This window comes from Netta rufina, assembly GCF_964035555.1.
Source record: "Netta rufina genome assembly, chromosome: 3".
NCBI lineage: Eukaryota > Metazoa > Chordata > Aves > Anseriformes > Anatidae > Netta > Netta rufina.
The window spans coordinates 9,930,388-9,943,130 of NC_140125.1; the positions used below are offsets into that span (position 1 = coordinate 9,930,388).

The 12,743-nt window shown below is 40.7% G+C and overlaps 1 protein-coding gene across 1 annotated transcript in view; it reads right to left on the reverse strand.

Moving 5' to 3' along the window:
- The window catches only part of SPTLC3 (serine palmitoyltransferase long chain base subunit 3), a gene marked incomplete at both ends in the record, with an annotated part of 84,412 nt that overhangs the window by 3,809 nt on the left and 67,860 nt on the right, over positions 1–12,743 (reverse strand). The window lies entirely within an intron of this gene.

Below are 12,743 nucleotides of genomic sequence, written 5' to 3' on the forward strand. Positions count from 1 at the left end.
AGTTCAGCTGAAATATATATATTACCATTTGATTCAGAAGAAGAACAAGAACATAGAATGAGCAAAGTGCAATTATATTGATTATTATGGCATTGTAGGACAGACAGCTGACATTTCCATACTTGTGAGGTGCCTTTCCACTGCCAGAAGCGTCTTGTTTCATGTCTTCTGGAGATGTGATTTGTGAAAAATTCCCTTTATTGTATTGCACTGAATAAAGCCTGCTGAATGACACACCCAGTTACATGTCTCTAGGGATACAGGACATATAGGTAGAGTATGTACTTTCCTAACACAATTCACTACAAGGGAAAACATCTTATATCCACAGAGACCTTGATACATATGTCACTATATATTTTCTCATTAACAACATTCTGCAGGGCTCCTCTTATACCTTAGCCAGTTCTGTGCACATAATTGTTTCTGTTTTTTTTTGCCATAATAAAACTTAAAGTAGAAAACACTGCATTTTAGATCAGCTCAAACTGATACTTCCTTTTTCGTCAGTTTTTCAGGCAAAGGCAAGGCATTCAATAAACTCTTATTACACCAAGTCTGATATTCTATAGTGTGCTGTCAATATTCAGCATAATTCCAGTTATTATAACGTGCATCTACATGTGTAAACCCTTGCTTAGTTCTCCTAATTTTTCATTCTGAATGACTTCCTATAGTAAACTCAAGGACAATTTTTTCTCATTTTCTTTTTCAAAGTAAATGAGGAATGCTGAAGTGGAAAGTGTGGCAATCCCACGTGATGCTTCCTACTCCTTTCTCCAGATCCTACAGGTCCGTGCTGAACATCTCTCCTATACATTTTGTCACTTACATCAAATAACTCATCCACTTACATCCATAGGACTACTTTTGGCTACATGCAAGCATTTACAGAGTAGGTAAGTTGTGGAATTCTATGCAGTTATGACTGTACGTATTGCTATGTCAAGCAGACCCTCAACTGGGGAGAAGAAAAAAACTAGGAAAAGAGTAGTAAAGCGTAGAAAAGAGTTAAATTCAAAAATAAATGTTGTATTTTGGCCCTTATTTGCACAAATGCATTAGAAAAACATATGACAGATCTCTAGTTTCTAAGATATGTTTTTACCGCTGTTTATTTGTGTATGTATTTTTAAACAGAGCACTAAGCCTTACCTTCCTCCTTTAAGCAGCTAGTGCAATTGTAGACAGGAAAACTGGGAATGAAAAAGAAGGGAACAAGAGAACCTACCCAGACACAAACTTAAGTTACAGAATACCTTAACATTTGCTTTAAGAATTTTCTTGCTAGTTCTTGAAAGGATATGGAGTCTAAGAATCAGCTGTTCAGTCCCTGTGTCCTCTTATTTTACTATTACTTCCTCAGTATCACAATCTGACAACAAACTTAAGTCATTCACATCTTTCAGACACAAATTTTGTTCCCTGCATTGTCCCTGGCCTCACTCAGTCGCTAATTCAGAGATGCATCTCCCAGCAAAACCAAAAGCAGGATTGAAAACTATTATTTTTAGTGAAGGAAAAAAAAAAAAAAAGACCAAAACCAGCAAAGGAAGACATACTTAACAAGTCAGCTCAGCTGTTTCTTTTGTAGTGTCACTAAGATGATTTCTGACAAGGGCAGTTACCTCCCTATGCACTGCATACAAAAGGGAAGAAGCCACACTCATCATTACTGCAGACAGGGGCTAGAGGATGCCCTTTCCTCACTCTACCTGCATTATATTTCACCAGCTGGCTGATATATGTGCTGCACGTCTCATGCTGTACCTCTTGCCTACCTGGATGGTGCTACCTACTTGGTACCCACACATTGCTACTTCCCAGTGCCCCCAGCACCAGTCCTGGGTTCACACTGCCACACAATGAATCAAGCCAGGTCCCTCACCTGCCTGACTCAGCCAGAAGGAACCACATTACTGTCAAGCAGATCGATTCCCTAAGCATTATCACTGTGCAGGTGCTTGCACCTGCCCAGCAGAGGTGGTACGAATGCATGGTAGGAGTGGGATTTAGTGGGACAACATCTCTGCTACATCATTGTCTTTCCTTTCTCCTTTTCATCAGCCCATCCTTTCCCTATCACTTTGATCATGTCACCAGACATGAGCACTGAAGTCCCCAGTACAACTTATTTCCTTTTTTTTTTTTTTTTTTTCCTTTGCTTTTAAGTTGCCTTTGTGCAGATGTACTTTGTTTTCCAACTCCATTTCCTTTTTCCTTTGCCTTTTGTTCACTTCATTCTTCATTCACTACTTTCTGCTGTCATCATTCTCTGACTGGGTGCCTGTTTGCTGATGTCCCATCTTCCTCTTTGTAACCACAACAGCCAGTTAGGCAGTGACATCCGCAACATACCATCCTCGGCAGATTCGTCCTCTGCCACAGCTACTGCTGAGGCTTTTCTTCCTATTCTCTCTTGGCATGGGTGGGGATCACCACACCTACGTAAACCTCTTTTCCACTAATCATTTCTGAGTGCATGTAGGTTTGAACAAGATCTACTGCTTCATCTGTTCTGTATCTTCCCGAGTCAAGGTTCTGTCAATGTTCTGGCTGGGAAATTTATAAGGAAACTGGGACTTGCTTCACAGTGATCAGTGTTTTGCTGAACAAATTAAAAGATCTCATAAAACCGGTGCATTTGTAACTTTATGCACAAACTGCCCACACAGACAACCTGTTAGTTACAGTTTCAGTCATTCAGCTTAAAACATTCAGTGGAAGAGATCTGCTGGGTTAGAAAAGGCCACAAATAGTTTAACCATCTCTCTAATGCTGCTAAAACAAAAACAGCTGTGCCAGAGCAAGGAAAACAAATGAAACACAAAAGCATCCTACTACAAAGCTTTCCAGTCACTAATAAAAACAATAGCCTGTGGTATTTCCAAAAATATTTTTGGTGTAGTAGATCTCAAAGAACCAGGAGGAAATATTAAGGAGGAGGAGGAGAGATGGGGGTAGGGGAGGCTAAGGAAATGGCTAAGGAAACGGGTTAGAGAAGTACTGCAGAATAACGTGCTTGAGGAGAGAGAGTTTTCATAAAGACTTTACCAGCATCTCCTGAACACCCAAATGACAGGGAGGTGGGTGCAGGAGTGACCTCAACTGAGGGCTGGAAATCACCACTGCTTCTTGCTATCTTAGCAGCCCCTAAGCTAGTTTCCAAACTCGCAGCCTCCAGCATTTGAAACTACTAGATTTTCAATTAGGGAAAGTTTTCATAAATGCAGATGTTCTTGGCGGATGCAGTTTAATACTTGCCGCCTTCTCCTTTCTATTCAGCTGTTTACCACAAAGCTGGAAACAAAGTGTCAGCCATGCAAGATTCCAGGCCCTTCAGTATTTATCAAACCATATGCTCACGGCCTACAGTTGATCATTTTGTCTCTCCTTATTTTAGGTACCAGGAACTCAGATTCCAAAGCAAAAGAAGCCTTAGAGCTGAAAGAGTAATTTCAGGCAAACCCTCCAAATGTTGAATACCTCCCTCCTTTTCCAGTCCTACCCTGCTAAATCCATAACCTTAGCCAATTTTGCGATGGGTCGGATTCCCTTTTGAAAACCCCCATGGAATCCATTCGAAGGAAGCCAACTTTGATGCAAAAGAGCCACTTCAATGTTTCAGAAACATCCCAAAATAGTAATGTCACTTGCAGAGATGCATTAAAGAGCCAAATAAAAGATCAGAGCATTCACATATATCTGGAGGGAGAAAAAGCACATTAGGAGACGATTGCTACACACACTGTACTTGTGGGTGGGTGGCTGGGAGGAACCTACTTCTTTACCAAGTGTCAACACTTTCCTTTCTCATGTTAAGCTTTGTGGTCAAAGACCACATACACACACCATATACACAGCCATCTTCTAGGCTGTCCCGATAAGAGCAATAAAAGCCTTAAAGTTTGTAACTGTATTTCAACGCTTTTTTCTTTCCTTTATGGGACCCTCCAACGTCAGATAAGAAGGCAGATCTGAGCAAAATGTTTATTTTGGTCTCATTGGCCCAATTTTTCCCCCACACTGCAGATTAAATCAGCATAAGAGTGATGGAATTCAGCTTAGAATCAGATCTTAGTCCAAATTTCACTGTGGTATGTTTAATCACAGGCACTGTATTTAAAAGCTATTTTCTTTGATTCTTGAGGCTGTGATCTTGAGTCTTGTAGTCTTCTTGCTAACCTCCTCCTTTTATGAGCAAAAATCTGCAGTGTCAGAGCTAAAATGATATAACTGCATCTATTTTAGGGCAAGAATTTGCCTGTGCAGCACTAATTACAGGATAAGAGCCTTAGATAGTAAATATATTTGTTCAAAACTTTTTAGTTTGCAAAATTCTTGAGGATTTTCAGACTCCACGGTCTATGCAAATAGCATATAGCACAGCATGCAGGATAGCCAGGTAGATATATTCCCTAAAACAAGTGAATCACAACAGAGTATATGTTCAAAGAAAACAGAAAGCCTGAGCAGGGAAAACTGACCCTTAGCTAACTAAAATGAAGCCCACTAATGCTTCAGATTTCACAGGTGAGGTTAAGCACAACTTTATTAAGAGCTCTACATCAAGAAGATGTAGAATTAAAGATTCATCAGCTAAATTTAATTCTAGCTGAATTAAAGAGGGTCACGAAGAGGGAAAACTGCAGGATAAAGGATTCTTAACTTCACAAGTTATCTTCATGCTACTTGGAACATACAGTGCTGCATAGCCAGTTTATGGGAATTGTACTGAAATACAGGAGTATTTACCTGGACAGTGCAACTGTGCTGGCAAATTCAGAAATTACATTTGTTCCACTACTTTAAAAATATTTGTTTTATTGCAAAGTTCTAAGGTGTTGGCAATTCTGGGAAAAACGCTGATTACATTTTTATTTGACACGCATTATTGTGTATTGCCAGTTCTAGCTCATTAATTTCTGCAAGCTTTTAGAAGGCTTTACAGCTCACAATTAATATGGTTTAGTTTAAGGGAAAAAGAAAAAAAAAAACACAAAGAGATGGCAATAGAAAAAGAAATGATAAAAGATAGATGGCTTGCTCATAATTTCTTTGAAGCAGCAGATGTTTTAAGGGAGCCACTTGGAGTAGTAGGCTCGGTGGATGCTTGGTCACATGCCGGGTGATGGCTACAGACCTGCTGTCAGTGAGGAGCTGCTCTAGAGTCTGACAGCAGGAAGGCATCCTGACTACAAGCCCAAGGGCCTGATCGCAGGCGGGTGTTACCTGGCGCAGCTCCACGCTCTTCAACAGAGCTTTGCTATTTATGCCAGCTGAGGACCTTATCCTGGCAGCAAAACAGGTAGTAAAACTATCAGCTCTCTGAAACAAAAGTTTGTTTTCCTCTTCCAGAGACGTCTGCTTTTCGCTCCTGCAAGATTTTAATAAGCGGAGAAGCTGGCTGCGCTCAGTTCTTGCACAAACACTCTACCTTTGAACTCTTCCTGTAGGCTTCTAACTTTGGAAATTCTGACTCAGTATATTGAAAACAGGAATAAGCAACCTGTAGCCTTTCATATCAAGATCTCAGGTGTATTTTAATTGAAGGAGAGCTGTTTTTCCTGAACTCATTCCAGGAAAGATAATCCCACACCACGCTTTTCCTTGGCACATGGTGGACTCTTCAAGATACAAATCCACCTGCTTTAATCGTCTCCAGCTGTTGTTTCATTGGGCCTTTCTAGATAATTAGTTACACAATCAACCTTCTACATACCGGTGTCAGAGCGTCTCTTCAATCTGTGTTCCTTGGATGCAGAACTCTACTCCCTGCCCTCCTTTACTAAAAACTAGATAGTAAAAAGCAAACTTTCATAGGCTGAAAAAAAAAAATTTGGAAAACAATAGCTCTTCCCCACTAAACTGTTGCAGATGGACAGATTTTTTTCTCCCTCCCCTCCATGCCCCCCCCAGTTCCATTATAAGAGTAACACACATGTACCTCCATGTGCATTAAATCACAAATAGAATGCTATAAAACTGGGGTGCCTAAAGGAAATATGTTCTCAGATAAAAAATCTTTATAAAAAAATAACTTTGCTATGAAATGGGGAGAAGTGAAGACATTTTCTTCTCCAGTCTAATGCCAACTATAAGCCTAGTAATTTCAACTTAATTCAACTGCTAAATAAGCCCTTAAGGACTTATTTAGTCAGTCCAATTTTAACTGTGAACTGCTGCAAAACACTTTCCAGAGCAGACTACAGGAAGAAAAAGTGGCAATTACAACTGAAGCAGAAAAGGGAGAAATTGCACATGCACTGTCATTTTTGCCTTATTTCTGAATTGAGCCAACCGTGCCTACCCAGCACCTTATCTGCATTCAGATGTACAGTGTCAGCACTTGGTGTCCTGCACAAAAGCAGGGACAGAGCAGCCAGCCTTAGCTGAGCCTTAGTTACTCCCAGCACAGGTGATTAATCACAAAGCACATCAGTCCCTCCACTGAAAGCCAGCCAGTGCACAACGCGCTCCATCTGTATCACATTAGGTGCTTCTGAAATGCCAGCGACAGGAATGCTGTTAGAGAAGGCACTTCTCTCCTTCGTGCTCCTTGGGCTGGTAACAGTGCTGGAGTCCTCAGGCAGTGGCAAGTAGCATCAGGAATAGAGGAGGGATCCTCATGCTCAGCAGCAAAGACACTCTTAAAAGGAAACTGTCATGGAGCGGCGTGTTGCTGCCCCTGGGGATAGTGTGGCTTTCTTTACTGGGGGATAGGCTGCTAGTCATCAGATAGATTGCACGGCAGGCCGTGCAGAAAAGCTTGCAGTCTGGTCACATCCTTGCTCTGCCTGCAGTTAAAGCTTATTTATGAACACAGGGAGACTTATCCATGGACAGAATCTGCTAAAGGACTCAGCACTGGTTTAACTTTGACTATGGAAAAAGTGACTTCAAATGAGGCAGGATTCAGTCAATCCTCAGAGCTCTTGCAAATCCCACTGCAGACACTATTACTCCAAAGCCCCTTCTTGTGCAGATCAACTGACCCTCCGCAGATACATTTGGCTTCCTCTAGGAGGTGGATCACATGGCAGGTGACTCCTCCAGAATAGCATGTCTCACTCATTTCAAGTAGAGACAGCAGAATTTATCTCTGTTTCATCATCCACTGCTGGGAGAACATCTGTGATGTTCGGCTCAGACAAGTAACAATCACGACAACATATTATCATTGTTACCATCTTCACTGTCATAGCAACTGGGAGCCTTAGCCATGGAGCCAGTGCTGAGCCAACAGGGAATAAAGCTGCTTAAATGCTCTAAGTGTAGGCACATACTTATTGGGAATATTAACTTACTTAAAATTAAACCATGGTTCAAACATTCTGCTTGATGAAGACCCCAGAGAAGCAATCATCTCAGAATGAAGCAGCAGGAGGAAAATTTGAGAGGGAACAGTAAAAAGCCGTACTTTAGAGGGACTGATTCTGCAGGATGTTTTGAGCAGGTTCAAGGGGTCTGTCGCTAGGTAGCTTGCAGCATTAAAGCTTCCAGCTCTAGTTTCATGATCAGTTGAGTCTGGCACAAATTTAATTTGCTGAGAAAGAGATCGTTCCCCTTGACTCCAGCTGCTCAAGTCCTGGCACTAGGATTCATCCAGCCATATGGTCAACTGGCTCAGGGAACCGGTTTGGCTGTAGGCTCACCATTTGTGGGGGCTTCAGTTATTTTTTCAGCTAGATCAGTTCCCTGATTCAGTTCATCGCACTGCTGCACAAGCACTAATGCTAGCGTAAGGAAAAGGGGCACTAATAAGGGGCTTGGCAGGGGGAGAAAGGCCAAGACTGCCCTTCTCAGCAGCAGTGCTGGCTTGTGCCCGATTACAGTGATGGTTAAACTAAGGCGTTTGAGTTTACAGAGGACCCTGAGATGCAAAGGTAATGTTTTCAAAAAGATTGCTGAGCACCGATAGCAGTGGAAAATGTTGAAAACTGAGCATTTTAAGAAGCTGGTCCTCCAGTTACACAAAAATCTAAGGCAGACGGAAATGTTTCAAAAAGGAACCTTTTAAAAGCAGATTCTTTTAATGCCAAGCCAAAACAGAAAACAGCATTCTGAAGCTTCTTGCAATCTGAATGTGCTCAAATGCAAGAACTCAAGATCTGCTACAAACAAAAATGAGAACTAGTAGCTACAAGAAGATAAACCAATCAGCACAAATGGCAAAGCACTTTAACATATTAAACACTTTCTGTCTAAACAACCTCAGGAATTAGCTTTTAACATAACAAGACAGTAGATACCTGAGGATATGGCATTAAATTTTGCAGTGTCCCATAAAAAACATATGAAACTGCCTATTGCTGTTGGTGAATTGTTTTTTGCTATGCATTAAATAGAAAAAAACCAAAACACTCAGAAATGCTATAATTTGTTTTTTAGTCACTATAATTTATTATTACCCATCAAGAAATTTGCTTTACATTTCCTACCAGTCTTAACTCTGTCTGCTTAGTGGTTCTATTTTTTACCTATCAAATTTAAGTGTAAAAATATGCTTTTGGTATTCTCAGGCAGAAGTGGGGGAAAAAAAGGGTCCCAGGTCACAGCTGGAGAGGCTGTGTTGCACGCAAGTAAGTGCACATGAACATTTGCACAGGGTCCAAGCTTTCTGAGTCAACCACAGTCTCATTGTGGGGATAAAACCACTAAAGCAGCTGCTGAGCTTCCTGAGGTATCTCCAGTGGTGTAACGAGAAGCCACAAGGAGAACATATAGAGAGTATCTATATTATGAATTATAAAGAGTAACTGCCATGGGAACTTCTGTTTCCCATATCTCCTAATAAATGAGGAGAGACACATTTGAGATGAAAAGGCCACAAAGCTTTAAGAGGGATTAAGAGGGATATTTTTTTTTTTTTTTATAGACTTGCTGCCTTATGACATTACTAAAGGAAACACAGCTGCCAGAAGTTCATACACTTTTGAACAACTCTATTCTAGCAGCTATGATATTATCTATGACATTACACTACCAAGAATAAATGTCTTGTTCTACCAGTTGCTGATTATCAGAGTCCTGTAAAGCATGACATTGTAAAATGCCAGGATTTGTACTCTACTAAAAATATGATTTTACATGAAAATGGAAATATATTTCCAATTTCTGCTGTTGTTCTCTGACTCTTCTGCTAAAAGTCACTCAGGAAGCAAAGGACTTAGTCATACTGACCCCAATCTACCTGCGAGGCAGGAACAACTGTGCCTATCAGTTTTAAGGGAACTACTGCCTTCTCCTGATTCAACATTTCTTGCACTTCATTTTCTCAAGGCACAGCAGAAAACAGGAAAATACTGAAATGTTAATAACTGGCTATGGTCTCTGCAGCATCCTCCCAATCTCTTTGACTGAATTTAAGATGACTACATTGTAGGAGATACAGATCACAGTACCATGACATTAATGTTTCATTGTCATGAATACTGGCATGAGGCATATTCCACATTTATAGATGGTTGCTTTGGGAAATACCAGGTCTTCTCTTTACCTTTTTAGTTGTGTTAGTACCCAGCTTTTAAAATGAGACCTTCCCCAGATAAACTGGAGTCTCTTGCTGCAAAGGAAGTTAAGCACACATTTTGCTAGCACACTTCCACAGCAGTTTGCTGACCAGAGAAAACAGAGGAGTATCTAGCTCAACTAGTTTGCAGAGTGGTGTGCACGCTGTAGTCACTTGCAGACTCATTTGCAGACCCTCTTCCCCTCCTTCTCCACACCAGGCCCTTTTTGCTCACAGCCTCTCTAGCTCATCTTCTCAGCATCTCATTTTGGTCCATCTTCATCATTCCTAACCACTTGTTATCTATTCCTTGTGGTGTCTCCATTGCTTGCCAGAGTCTCTTCTCTTTAATCTTTCTGGCTCACCTCCCTAAAAGCTTGACAGTGCAGGATGGATGCAGGTGCTCAGGGCCCCAGTCTCCTCCCCAGGTCCCAGATGGGGGATTTGTGGTTCAGGCCCTCTGGCAGTGAGCTGGAAGATACTCCTTCACTTGGTGGGTCTTGAAGTTTGTCACTGTTCATTTCAAGTATATATATATATATACACACACACACACACACACATATATATGTATATATATATATTTAGGGACTCATAGCATCACAGGGCTCAGATGATATTTCAAAAACAAGGTGAAAATGCTAATCTTGGCTATCATAATCCAAATCTTCATCCCAAAGCCTGGAGAAACCAAAGCTCTTCAGGGAAAGAAGTGATTTTTAAATTAAATTAATTATTTTTTAAATCATCATCAAAAGCCCATATGTATATATAGACTTGTTCTGAGGAATGAAATTTTTTTTTTTCCTGTGAAAAAAGTACAGCCTGAAACATAGTCATTGTGGATAATTTCCAGCTAAACAGTTCAGGTTTAAGGGTTATTTTTTTTAGTGTTAAACCTCGCCATCTTTGTAATTAAGCTGTATCCCCTGTGTACATATGTATCTATTCATATTCTGTAGTCATGCATCCAATACACTAATCCTGTCAAGGAAATGTATACCATGATTGACTTTCCAAACAACCATATTCTTAATAATGGAAAATAAAGGAAGAAAACATGGGAGATCAATCATTTGGATACACACCGGGATAAAGCACAAACATTATCCCTGCATTTCTGGCCTCTGGCATTATCCACTATATAATTTCAACTACCCTACTCTTTCATAAATCAGCTGCTTAACAGATCTGTGGAGAATAACTGTCAGAAAATTGAAGAGAATGTAAAAGCATGATATCTGGGAAAATAAGAGAAGACTGAGTGAAATGATTGAAAACACAGAATAAAGACTTTTTAGAACAGTAACTTAAATGCCCAAATCAATCTTCTTTCCCTTGCTTTTCTATTTACCTGCAAAAGAGTCAGTCATGAAGTTCACATACAAGAACCAGCTAGGTTAACATACATGTATTTTTCATCCCTTTATTTCAAACTCTTCTCAAGAAGCACCCTCTAGTTAACATAGAACTTTCTAGCAATTTTTTTTTTTAATTCTTTTCTAAAACCTTTGTCAGTATTTTCTGCAAGGCTCCCTCCCCTACAGGAATGACCTGTGGAGGACAGGCCATCAGGGTAGATGTCCTTCTAAAGGATTCCCCCAGTTGTCCTTGGGGAGAGAATGCCATTTGAAATAAATTGCAAATTAAACTCCCTTTACCAATCCTACAGGCTTCTGGAGAAAAACCCCGTGACCTTATTTACACAGAGGGTCCATCATCACCCTGTGGTTCACTTGAAACTTCACTACCAGGTCTCTGCTACATGGCTCATGCTCTCAAGAAGACGACTCACACACAGAATTCACCATTTTCCATGACAGCAGACCAGAAGAACTCAGTCAAGATCACCGTTGTCCTTGGAAACAAAGCTATCTAAGAAGAGACAGCGCTTTCTCTCTTCTCTTCCTCTCTCCGTCTTCGTCTTTCTGTATGCCAAAGCAGCATTGTAGTGTGGTCCAGCACAACATTTTTTCCTGTGTTTTGGTGTTGCTCTTTTTTTTTTTTTTTTTTTTTTTTTTTTTGTAGTCAGCAAGACAGTCTAATGAAGGAAGGCCCACATGAAAGAAAAACCAATGGTCTAAAATAATGAGTCTGGCTCAGAAGGACAAGAAGCATTTTTAGACATCATAGTCAGTTTGCTAGCCTTTGTGTAATACTCTTAAGTTGTGATATATGATTTATTAATTTGTTCTTCTACTCATTTGCATTTCATATTACCAGACGGATTTTAAAGAACTGATAGAACACTAATTTATTTCGTAAAGCATTGCAGGAGACTTTGCAGACAAATAAAAACATTATGTTATTAAAGAATACTGCTTCTAAAAGAGAAAACACTGCGACCTCTTTAGCCCTGAGACAGTCAGACACGCACGGCTGAAAAGGCTGTATTGAACCAAGTTCTTCTGTTAGCCTGCACTGAACTGCATGCAGAATCACGCTAGCTGAAGGTCGTTTGTAAGAGGCTTTGAAGGTTTGGAAACGCTCTGCATGTTTAATACTTTACACGCGGCAACTATGAGAGCCTCAAGTCTTTAGGTGTTGGGAAGGCTCAGTGTAAGGCTGCCCTCTGACGGCAAGCATTTCCTACAGCGAGTGCAGGGAGTAGCACAGCGGGACAGGCTGCACTGCACACACAATCCCCAAGGTAGAAGAAACATGTCAGACGTGGTCTCTTAGAACGAACAGGATGTAGACATCAGCAAACATAACCCTGACCCTTCAACTCGCAGAGCGTAACAACAGTTTCCAACTTGACTTCTCTGTCAAAATGACAAAAGCATCATTTCCTCGTCTACATATTGCACTGGAGTTTGGCTGCACTTTATTACTGGACTCAGCAGAATTTGGCACCGCAACTGGATTCTCTATCCCTCCTTTTCTACACTGAAGCATTGGAAATTCTGGCCTCAGTGTAGGGCTGTGATAAACATCTCAATATTCTCGTGTCTATCTTCACTTAAAACTCTCTAAACGCTCTAGGCCACTGCAAGAGAACAGTGAAGAGCAGTGTCATGTGGTCTTACACTCTCTTATGCATCCTTTTTCCTTTCCATTACCACCTTACTCCCAGCATAACACATCAGGAGGTCTAACACAGAATGACTCTGTTAGTCCTACACAAAGTAAGAGAAAACAACACAGCGCTGCTGGACCAGTATAAAAGAGACTACAATTCAGAACAAAATCTGTATCTTCATCTACATGTTACGCAATGAAGTGACCCACA